Source organism: Zingiber officinale, chromosome 1A, assembly GCF_018446385.1.
Source record: "Zingiber officinale cultivar Zhangliang chromosome 1A, Zo_v1.1, whole genome shotgun sequence".
NCBI lineage: Eukaryota > Viridiplantae > Streptophyta > Magnoliopsida > Zingiberales > Zingiberaceae > Zingiber > Zingiber officinale.
The window spans coordinates 113127854-113139568 of NC_055987.1; the positions used below are offsets into that span (position 1 = coordinate 113127854).

At 38.1% G+C, this 11715-nt stretch overlaps 1 pseudogene; it reads right to left on the reverse strand.

Moving 5' to 3' along the window:
• Positions 1-399: 399 nt before the first annotated feature.
• On the reverse strand, positions 400-11384 carry LOC122001754 (annotated as a pseudogene).
• Positions 11385-11715: the final 331 nt, after the last annotated feature.

Consider the following 11715-nt stretch of genomic DNA (forward strand, 5'->3'; position numbering starts at 1 on the left):
ACAGCCCCTGGAATTTCAAGGATGGAAAGCTCCATTGAGAAAACAAGGTTTAAAAAAAATATACAAAATAGAATTATCTTGAAAATGATGCATCCATGCTATCAACTAAACTAACTAGGCAATATGTTTCCACTCTTATCAACAAATTAGTGGTCACCGTGATTGTTAGCAAACAGTATAGTGTGATGACGTTTTTGGACCACCACAAAAGTCATTAGAGGTTGATAGTTTGGTTCTAGAGAGTCACAAGCATGAAATACAAATGGAATGTTGAGTACAAAAACCTTGATTGGACGACCATGAAGCTCAGACTCATGCAACCAAAAGGCTTCTTGGGTTGCCTCAACTTCCAAGAATTTGACATAAGCAAAACCCTTTGGCTGACCGTTTCTATCAGTGAGAATGGTGACTCTGTTAACAGTACCACACGACTAAAAATGTTGTTGAACCTCTTCAGGGGTGCAAGCATAATCAACCTACTGTTTAATAGAAATATCAACATGAGTATCAATCTAGCAGTGGCTTTCCCAACTCAAGATGTTGCTACTAAATCACTTGCTGTTAGAGGTTTTAGAAGAATTCTATGTATAAAACATAACAATCATTGACAAATAGTTACAGTGTGACTGTTGATGCTAAGAATAAGAAACCAAAATTCTCTAATAGAAGACAACAACCCTATCCAATTCGGAACAAGTATCAAACAAAAAAGATAGCCTTAGCATAGACTATATATTACAAAATTCTAATAAGGTGCAAGTCGAGAATCCTATATATATATATATATATATATATATATATTTCAAATAATTCTTTGTTTTAAATAATCTTTTTCCCTTTTTTTCTTTGGTAATTTTTTCAAGTACAAGCTAACGGTAACTAGAGTTCAATGTTACTTTGTACAATCTTATAGGACATAACTTTTGTATGGATCTACTATAAAGATGAATTGAAGATGTCTGGTACAAGGACAATAATACCAAATTTTAATCATTGAACCACTTAAATTCAGCCAAACCATAACAATGTTACTACAAATTATCAAACTTCTAATGAGCACAAACACAGTTTTGAGAACTTGAACATTATATGTAACGCCCCGCTTTCTACTGACTAGGCTATAAGGCCGGGGGTTACATTATGCTAAGTTATTCTTGGGCTATCACTGGATATTAAGGTGCGGAAAAGCTGAACTAATTAAAACCCTCTGCTAATTGCTATGAAATCTGGATTTTATATTAAGATTACACTTCTGAAGTTATACATATGCTAAGAAGGGAACCTAACCTTCCTACTTGATTAAAAAACTAAAATCAGACTTTCCAATCGATCTGCTGATCGATTGGAGTGGTTTGATCGATCCACTGGTCGATCCCACGTGCTACTGTGCATGGAAGTCCCGTCTAGATCGATCGACTGATCGATCCAGTCTGGCCAATCGATCCAGAGATCGATTCAGAAGCTCTCTGTTTGCGGGATTTAAATTCTCGATCGATCGGCTGATCGATCCATGGCCGATCGATCAGCTGATCGACTCATCAACTCTTTGTACGCGGCAGATCGCGGTTCGATCGATCGGCTGATTGATCGAGGCTCCTCAATCGATCAGCTGATCGACTCAATGGCGTTCTGTACGCGGGGACTTCTTCCAATCGATCAGCTGATCGATCGAGGACTCCTCAATCGATCGGCTGATCGATTGGGTTTCTGATTTCTACAGAAATCAGACCCAACCTCGTACAGGACCTTCAAAAATCAACAAAAGACACCACACTACTACTAGGCATGTCAGTACTCATGGTTAGCTATCTAATATCCAGACAATGAGTAATCTAAGCATAACTTTCATAATTCAAGACACTTAAAAATCTAAAGGTGCAGAAAAGTAACTAAAAACATAAATACTAAATCTTTTTGGTGGGCTATTTCCCAAGAGTCTTTATTCCAAGTTCCTTCTCACACACATCTTATTCGCATTGCCTCCAGCCTCCGCTAATGCATCTTCCCTTTACCTTTATCTGCAGTATAACAAAAATGAAACTATAAGCTTGGGAGCTTAGTAAGAAACCATCTACCTCACAAAAACATGCATTCGAAGAAATCATGTTTTTAAAAGATGCTAATGAAATACATGTTGCTGATCATACTGAAAATGCTGACACATGGCATATGGGCATACAAGTCATAGCAATCAACACTGAACATGAAGCTACTTGTTATATCAATAAGAAAACTAAACTGAAGCTGAGCTATATTCACATATCTAGTTTGTGAAGTTTGAAAACTATTTATATAAATAGATAAACATAATAAACATGTTGCTGATGGGCCCGACAACTGTACTTGCTGTGCGTGCATCCCTAACTAGGCCCGAGGTAGCAAGTCCCGAATCTAGCAGGGTTACTAGGTTATCTAAACCTAGGGACGACTATGGGAGTCTAACCCAAGGACAACTGAGAGTCCAGTACAGTGCCACTGATAAAAGTAAAATACTGTTTATAAACTGATTTATCTTATCTTGCTTTTACTAGGTTATCTGAACCTAGAGTTAGGTTATCTGAACCTAGAGGCGACTATGGAAGCCCACCCATTAGACTGTAGTCCCATATAAACTGAAGCAAGGCTATGTATGCTATTTAAAATGCCTCTATGACATTTAATTGAGCTATTAAAATGCCTACTGTAACCTATAACTGTACTAGGCATTTTATCGAGCACTTAGTGTGCTCTAATTCTGCATATGGCTACACTAAGATCATAAAAGCGAACTAGGACCATAAAAAGCATACGTTTAGCTACTTATACTGTAGGTGAGGGGTTACTTACATCCTGCGCTAAGTTTCCTTACAATCCGATCGCTAGGTTTCCGGAGAAGAAGATCTCTTCGACGATCTTCTTACGTCTACGCGTTCTTCTCGCGGAGAGGAACGTCCTCGTGACGGAGTTGTCGCCGGATGGTGCTCCTACGACCTTAGGGATGGAACCCTAGGCTTCTTGGGCTTTGTGCGCTGACAGAGTGCGGGAGAGGGAGAGGGGTCGGCGGTGAGGGTGAGGGAAAAGTGTCGTTCCAAAATAATAACTCCTCTCTTAATTCCCTATTTATATTAAGTGATTAATACACCCCAACTAAACCTTAAATATAATTGCTCTCCTTTCCTTTCAGCACACCCCTGCTGGGGCCCCATGGTTACTAAAATCACCCTATAAGTTGTAGGGTCCATAGGTCTCGGGTTCAATTCTTGCTTAGGCTATTTCACGTTTTTATTTAATTTTGCTACTTCGGTTATTCTAAAAATTCCAGAAAAATATCCTAAAATTCCAGAAAAATAATAGAATATTTCTAAAATAAATTTGAGGATTTTCAGGCGTTACATTATAGTAGGCACTCTTTGCATGTACCACATTCAAGTAATACAACACCAAAAAAGAAAAAGAGGGAAGGTAAATCAAAGCATTAATATGCCAAATAATACCAGAATCTAACATCCACAGCAACATCATTACAGTTTGAAGTAGTCTATCTAAATAGAGGTCCCTAAGACAGCATTTGTAGATATAGGAAAAATATTCAATAACCTGAAAAATAAACATTGTGAATTTAACTAATTTGATTAGTCCATAGAATTATGGATAAATAAGGCTCAAGGGTCCACTAAGAAACAATCCAAGATATAGAAGACAACAATATCAAATTATATGCAAATATCATGTGATGCCCACAGTAAACCAGTAGCAACAATTAGACAACAGAGAACTAGAAAAACTCACATTGCCAACAAATATCGAGCAGGAATCAGTCTCTTCTTTGCTTGATTGATTTGTTGCAGGTCCACTAGGCTCTATATAATGCAGAAGACAATTGGTCCAAGACTTTTCAGAAAAAAAAAAAAAGAAACAGAAATAAAATCTTAGACCTAGAAAGAAAAACTGGACTACATTATTTAACCAACCAAAAAAACCAAAATGTAAAATAAATACTTCCTTACTGCCATGCTATACTAGAAATATACAATGTTGAGATATATCAGGAAGAAAGTGAATCACAAGTACGAGCACTAGTATAAAGAGGTTTAACACATGGAACTTGAGTCCCACATCAGAGGCCCCAGCAGGGCAATGGTGTCCAAGTTGAGCACTTTGACAACCCCATCTTCTGCCAGCAACGCATAGCGCTGGGATCAGACGCCTAGGCCCATGGGCTTGTCTGACAGATCCAACTCCACCCCGAGTGCCAAGGTGAACTCCCTATTTCTGTCGGAGAGTAGCAAAACCTCGTCCCTAATGTTGAGATCCTTCTTCCAGGCATGCATCACGGAAGCGTCGTTGACCGAGATGCAGGCAATGGTGTCCACGCCTTTGGCATGCATCTCCCCATCCTTTTCCACAAATCCAGGGAGGTGCTTTTGCGAGCATGTCGACGTAAAGGCCTCAGGACAGTGAAGAAGATGGCTTTCTTGCTCTTGGTGAGATCAGAGATGGTGACGGTCTGGAGCTCCCCATCGGAGCCAAAGTAGGAGAGGTTGGCGTCAGGAAGATTGTCTCCGATAGAGATGGTGGTTGTGACGGCAGGGGCAGAGGCGAAAGAGGTGAAGAGGCGGGGGAAGAGGGAGGACCTACGAGTGTGCAGTCAGAGGTGTAGAGTGGTAGTGGAAACGGAGCGGTGGAAGCGGACAGCAGAAGGGAGGAGGCGGGGCAAAGAAGGGGCGACGAGTTTAGGGCTTGGAGAGGAAAGGAGAAGGGGCTTGGATCAAGAAGGTAAAGGGATGGAATACGGAGGCAAAAAATTTCGGGGAGAGGGAAAGAAAAAATGCCGCGGCAAAAAATGGCGAAGGGGGAAAAAGCGGCGAAAGAAGCGCACATAGACAACAGTTTTAAAAAACCGTTGTCGTAGCCTTTAAAAACCGTTGTCGTAGCCCCAAAAAAACATAAATAGACAACGATTTTTAAAAAACGTTGTCATAGGCAAAAAAAAATTACTAAAAGACAACGATTTTTGTTAAAATCATTGTTAAAAGGCAAAAAGACAACGATTTGGTATAAAACCGTTGTCATTTGAGTGTTGTTAAATGAGATTTTTCTTGTAGTGGATAGTTGATTCAGGAGACACTAATCATGTTTGTTCTTCTATGCAGCTACTTAGTTCTTCGAGGGAGCTTCTTGATGGGGGCTTAACACTTAGAGTTGGCAATGGGGCATTAGTTTCATTCAAGGTAGTGAGAGTTGCCTGTTTAAATATAAAAATAAATATTTAGTGTTGAACGATGTTTATTTTATTCCTGGATTTTGTAGGAAGTTGATTTCTATTTCAAAATTACATGACTAATTATTTGATATTTCCTTTTATGAAAATAGAATTTCTATTTCAAGAAATGGTATTGAAATTTGTCATGCGGGTTTGAAAAATGGGTTACATGTCCTTAAGCTTTGTGAATGTTTATCATCAAATACTAAAGTATTCAAAATAGCTTATCCAAAGTCTAATAAAAGGAAAAAGCTTGCAAATAGTGATGAAACATATCTATGCTACCTTAGGTTAGGTCATATCAATTTGGATAAGTTAAATAGACTAACAAAAGATGGTCCTTTGAGAGAGTTAATTATTAGCAATTTACCAGTTTGTGAATCTTGTCTAGAAGGGAAAATGACTAAGAGACCTTTCTAAATGTCCACGCATGAGGAGGTTATGAATATTTCGTCACATTTATCAATGATTATTCAAGATATGGATATGTTTACCTAATGCAAAGGAAATCAGAAACTTTTGGAAAGTTTAGGGAATTTCTAGTTGAAGCTAAAAAGCAATTAGGTAAATCACTAAAAATACTTCGATCAGATCGAGGAGGTGAGTACCTTAATACCGAGTTCAAGAATCACCTAATTGAGAAATGGATTATATCCTATCTCTCGGCTCCTAGAACTTCTCAACAAAATGATGTTACCGAAAGAAGGAACAAGACTTTGTTAGATATGGTTAGATCCATGATGAGCTATGCCTCACTACCTACATCCTCTTGGGGATATGCTTTACAAACAATGATCTACATTTTGAATGTTGTACTGTCAAAATTAGTCCCTAAGATCACAATAGAAATGTGGAATGGGTGTAAACCTAGTTTGTACCATTTTCAAATTTGGGGATGTCCAGCTCACGTATTGAAAGGGAAATCTAGGAAATTTACGAACATAAGTGTATTTATCTGTTGGCTACTCAAAAGGCACGAGAGGAGGTTTGTTTTATTGCCAACAAGAAAATAAAGTATTTGTATCAGCACATGCTAATTTCCTTGAGAACAACTATATGACAAACTTCAAACCTTGAAGTAAAGTTGTACTTGAGGAATTGCTAAATGGTCAGATCATTCCACATCTGATGTCTGTTGAAAGCAATAGGGAAGAAAAAGAAACAGTATTCCTACTTAGGAAAGTTTGGTACATAGATCAAGTGGAAGGGTTGTTAGAACTCCTGCCTGCTATAGACAAGATGATGAAACAAATTTTGTTGTAGTTGATACCAATGATGATGATCCATCGTCATATCAACATGCGATGAATGATCCTAATAAGGAAAAATGACAAGTAGCCATGAACCAAGAAATATAGTCAATGTACTCTAATTCAATATAGGAACTTGTAGATCCACCTAAAGATGTCAGACCCATAGGATGTAAATGGGTCTTCAAGAAAAAGAAAGGTGTGAATAGAGAAGTAGAGACTTTCAAGGACAGACTAGTGGCAAAGAGTTATACCCAAAAAGAAGGAGTTGATTATGTAGAAACTTTCTCTCCGGTTACCATGATAAAGTCTATCTGTATTCTCTTGTCCATTGCCACTTGTCTCGACTATGAGATTTGACAAATGGATGTTAAGATAGCTGTTTTGAATGACCATCTTGAAGAAAGCATATATATGGTGCCACCAAAAGGGTTCGTGGTTAAAGACCAGGAGCAGAAAGTTTGCAAGCTTCAAAGGTCCATCTAAGGACTTAAGCAAGCATCTAGATCTTGGAACCTTAGGTTTGATGAGATTATTAAGACCTATGGCTTCCAACAAAATATTGATGAACCTTGTGTTTATAAGCTCATCAATACTAAAAGTGTGGTTTTTTTGGTCCTTTACGTAGATGACATTTTACTCATTGGGAATGATATAAAAGTGTTATCTCATGTCAAGATACTAAGCAATTCCAAATGAAAGATTTGGGAGAAGCAATTTATGTTCTTGGGATCCAGATTATTTGGGATAGAAAGAATAAACTCCTAGCATTATCTCAAGCAACTTATATTGATAAGGTGTTTGTATGTTTTTTGATGCAAAATTTCAAGAAGGGTCTCTTGCCAACCCGACATGGAATTACACTTTCTAAGGCACAATATCCTAAAACACTACAAGAGAAAGAGCATATGAGATGTATCCCATATACATCAGCAGTGGGAAGCCTTATATACATTATGTTTTGCACTAGGCCTAATATTTGCTATGCAATGGGAATGGTTAGTCGATATCAGTCAAACTCAAGATTAGATCATTGAGTTGTAGTAAAGCATATTCTCAAGTACCTTTGAAAACAAAGAAACTATATGCTTGTCTATTCAGGAGGAGTCTTGATGCTGATTCTAGCTTCCAGTTAGACAAGGACTCTCAAAAGTCAACATTTAGATAAATATTTATTCTTAGTGGAGGAGCAGTTGTTTGGAGAAGTATTAAACAATCCAACATAGCAGACTCTATCATGGAGGCTGAATATATAATAGCTTGTGAAGCTGCTAAGGAACAGTTTGGCTTAAAAAGTTCTACTCTGATCTAGAAATAGTTCCAGATATGGATAAACCATTAACCCTGTTCTGTGATAATAGTGGCTCAAAATAACCACGGAGTTATAAAAGAGGTAAGCACATAGAAAGAATGTATCATCTCCTTAGGGAGATTGTACGTCGAGGAGATGTCAATGTTATGAAGATAACATCGAAAGAGAACCTTACAGATCCGTTCACCAAGATGTTACCTAAAAAATGTTGGGGCCTTGATGCCCAGCTAGAGGGGGGTAAATAACCGATCACCCACACTTTGCTTCCTACACTTGTTAGCACACAACGGAAATACAAAATACAAACTAACAAGAATAGAAAGCTAACCCTAAGCTCTACAACGACAAGAAATAACAAACCCAATGACATATTTATGTAACGTGGTTCGAAGATCACTTACTCCTACTCCACAACTGTCCATAAGGTAGACGATCCTGATACGTCGGTGGATGATTCCTCAGAAAACCTCTGGCTAGCTCACATAGCTCCTTTTGGGTGTAGAAACCTCACCAAAACTCTCACAAGAATAATTGGGATGCTAGGGCACTTGGAAGACTACTAATAGAGGTTAACCATCTTTATTTTGTCAACCATGGCTGGCCACCCCAAGCTCTATTAAATAAAGCTTGGAAGGAAAATACCAAACTATTTTTCTTCCACTAGTTGACTGGTAAGTATACCAATAACTGCCCTTTGTAGAAATTTGACTGTTACATCCTAATGGCTTGATACCAGTCGACTGGTGACTTTACTAGTCTACTGCTCTACATTGGCTGAGCGAACAGAAGCATTCTGTTTACTCCCAATCGATTGTGTAATGTACTAGTCGACTGCTACAGTACCAATTGACTAGTTTTCACAGTCCTCAAGCACAAAAATATTTTGTGCCCTGGCCTAGTTGACTGGTCCAGTTGCCAGTCAACTGGTAAAATTCTAAACCTAGGATTTTACCCTGGGTATAATTTCTTATGCACTCATCCTTGCCCGCATAACCTCGACCTTGCCTTCTACCCTCCTCTATCAGCCTTACATCCCTCGGATGCTTCCTCATCCTTCACACCTTGCCTTCAAGAGCTTTCTTCGACCTTGTCCTTTATTGTCAGGTCTTCCATTGCCAAGAGACTCCTCACCTTTGAGACTTTATCCTTTGTCAAGAGTTCCTCACTCTGGGACTTCAACCTTGCTAAGTCACACTTGAACTTGCGTTATCAAGACTACATACTTAGACTTACACCGCCAAGATTCCACTTGGACTTTCACCTTTGCCAAGATCCAACTTGGACTTTGTCTTTGCCAAGATCCAACTTGGACTTTGCCTTTGCCAAGGTTACACTTGAATTTTTTTATTGTACCTGTATCCTGCATGCTAATAAGCATATATCAAATATAACAATAATCCTAACTTAAATCTTTGCCTAAATATCAAATCCTAGGGTTACATAGATTGCTCTAATAGTCTTCTCCTTTTTGATGTTTGGTAATCCATTTAAGTTAAAGAAACAGTATAGCAATACATATGCAAATCAACTCATGCATAAATCATGGAACCTAATCTTAGGCTCCCCCTTCACCTAAACCTCATGCATAAATCATGGAAACTAATCTTAGGCTCTCCCTTCACCTAAGCTCCCTCTTAAGTTATTATTTCTTACAAAGGTATTTAGGTTTCCCATTTAAACTTAAACTTCTCTCCATTTACAGTACATCAAAAAAAGCTCCAATAGTATCTCAATTATTGGACTCTTTAACCTTTAATGACCACAATTATCATGTATTAATCCTCCATAAAATTACATACATGTATATTCTTAATTTGGTCATTTTCTATTGTTGAATAATAGTTTCAACTTGTTTCAGTCGACTATCATATGCCCCAATCGACTGATTGTGTCTAAATAACCTCATAAGGTCATTCTATATTCGATGAACAGTGTTACCAGTCGACTGGTAACTGTATCAATCAACTGGTACACTATTTCAGTCTCAAATAAGATTTCTGACCCAACTTCAGAAACACACCAAAAATTCATAAACCTTTAAAAAATTTCAAATTTTGTGAAGAGATCTATTTTACCAATGTATACTTGAAAAAAATATATAAAAATATATTAATCACGGATCCCAAGATTGATACAAAATCAACATTATCTAAATAGTTCAATTGAAGCTTAACTTAAAGTCCTATTTTGGCTTTCTCTTGATGTATCCGCCCATACTAAACCACAATGCATCGCTTGCATTAGTTTATATGACATCTATTCATTTAAAACTAATTTTCATTCAATATGAATCTCATTTCATATTTTCATGTATGAATCACATCCCAAATGTGTCATCCAACTATATTAGAGACTCAAGTCAATCTCTAACTCACTTTGGCACATTTCATGACTCATCTAGAATCCCAAGCAAGATCCACTTGAGATCCATTGACCATGGTTCTCGAAAAGACTTTTTGAGTCCTCCCCTAGAGCTCTTAACCTTAGCCATCTCCCTAGGTGACTCATCCACTATGGCTAGGCCACTTCGGTGCACCTTGGGCGCCACTTGGCCTACAGACCTTACCTTCTTAACCTTAGACACATTGTCCTTGGTTAATTTCTCCTTATCCTTAAATGACTTTTCCTTCCCATTTCTTGGCCTCTCCTTGCTATAATCATATGTCACCCTATCATATTTTTTTTCATGGACTTTGGATGATACTTCTTTATCCTTGGTCACTCATCCCTTACCAATGTCATGTGTCACCCTAGCACTTGACCTACTTTTAGTTTTGGAGTGACCCAAATTGACATTTTTATGTCTTTGACCACCCAAACACATCAAGTCCTCTAGATCAAATAATGAACCTATCTAGGACTTTCTATATTTCCTCAAACCTTGCCTTCAAGGCTTGATTTTTCAATTCTAGGGTTCTAACCCTAGAATCAACATATTCACCTTGGACATTACTAGACCTACCCTTTCTAGGCATATGTTTCTCCTTCATAGGATTCATGCCTAGGTTTTCAACCACATTCCTCTCTTTAGGTAAGGTAGATTGCTTCTTTTTAGGTCTATAATTTGAAAATGATTTCCTAGGGTTATCAACCTTGTTAACCTTATTCCTTTCATTATATCTAAATCTATAATTATGCATGAGTACATAATTTTCATTATTCCTAACAAGCATGAAGGAATTTGAAATTGGATTAAATTTTAAATTAGGGATTATCTTACCTTTTACCTTTGGAGCTCCCCCTTTACTAGAGCTCCTCTTCTTCTCCCATTTCTTTAAGTGTGTCAATTTCTTGAGCTCTCCTCTCCTTGGGCACTTCGTGTTGTAGTGTCCCCTCCCCACTCATCATATGTGAAGTATCGAATATGCCTCTTCTCCTTGGCACCATCCCTACAACCTACGTTAGTCTTCAAAAGAACTTTACCAGGTTTAGGGTTTACCTCCTTTACCTTTTTAAGCAATGGATATCTACTTTTGTAGTGTCCCATCTCACCATATTCAAAACACTTGATGTGGGATTTCCCGCGCTTCTCAGTAGTTGAGGTTGAGGGTTGAGCTTCTAAGACTTCTTCCTCACCCATCTTGGATTCTTCTCCCTCCTTTAAAGATATAGACATTTTCACTTCTTCCTCATTTGAAGATGTGGTCGATTCCACTTCTTCCTCCTCATCAGATGTTGAGCTCATCTCCATATTCGATTGGTCCTTCTCCTCCTCTTGGACCAATGAGTCATTCTCCTTGGGCTCCTCCACTTCTTGGACTCGTGTAGGGTCTTCATGAAGTGCAATCACTTTGCTCCATAACTCATGAGCACACTTGTACTCACCTATATGTGACACAATATTAGAAGGTAATAAATTTAATACAATTCTAGTTATCTCCTTATCCATCTCCGATTGCTCTCTTTGCTCA